The following is a 418-nucleotide window of genomic DNA, read 5'->3' as shown; positions in this document are numbered from 1 at the left end:
ACAGGAGTCTTCAGCTGACGGGCGGCTGCTGGTTTCTCTCCTTGCAGCCGGGCTCTGCCGATGCTGAGGCTGCTCCAGGCTCTGCCAGGGCTCTGACAGCTTTGCATCAGACGAGCCCCTTGCGAGCACAGCAACGGAGCTTTCCGCTTTTGCAGGTGAGTGAGACTCTGGTGCAGGCCAAGAGATTGCACTCAGGGACACACATGCCACCAGCAGGAACCCAAACTCTCCACAGTGCCAGCGGAACGCCTGGATCTGCACAGGATGTTCTGTCTGTCCCACTCTTCCTTCCTTTTGGGCTGGAATTGTGCCACTGCACCTTCTTCCTCCTCTAGAAGTGCCACGAGTGGGCCAAAGCTGGCGAGTGGGCCGTGTTCCTGAGGCAGTGCAGTCTGGAGCTGATGGATGAAGAATTGCC

The 418-nt window shown here is 58.6% G+C and overlaps 1 long non-coding RNA gene across 1 annotated transcript in view; it reads left to right on the top strand.

Annotated features, from left to right (window-relative positions):
• Positions 1–418, top strand: part of LOC108448809 — a 1,825-nt gene extending 1,407 nt beyond the window's left edge. Inside the window, exons 2-3 of the long non-coding RNA XR_001864834.1 lie at positions 48–155; positions 336–418. This is a non-coding gene — a long non-coding RNA (uncharacterized LOC108448809). The remainder of the gene's footprint in view (positions 1–47; positions 156–335) is intronic.

This window comes from Corvus brachyrhynchos, unplaced genomic scaffold, assembly GCF_000691975.1.
Source record: "Corvus brachyrhynchos isolate BGI_N302 unplaced genomic scaffold, ASM69197v1 scaffold378, whole genome shotgun sequence".
Classification (NCBI taxonomy): domain Eukaryota; kingdom Metazoa; phylum Chordata; class Aves; order Passeriformes; family Corvidae; genus Corvus; species Corvus brachyrhynchos.
This window is presented reverse-complemented; position numbering and strand designations above follow the sequence as displayed.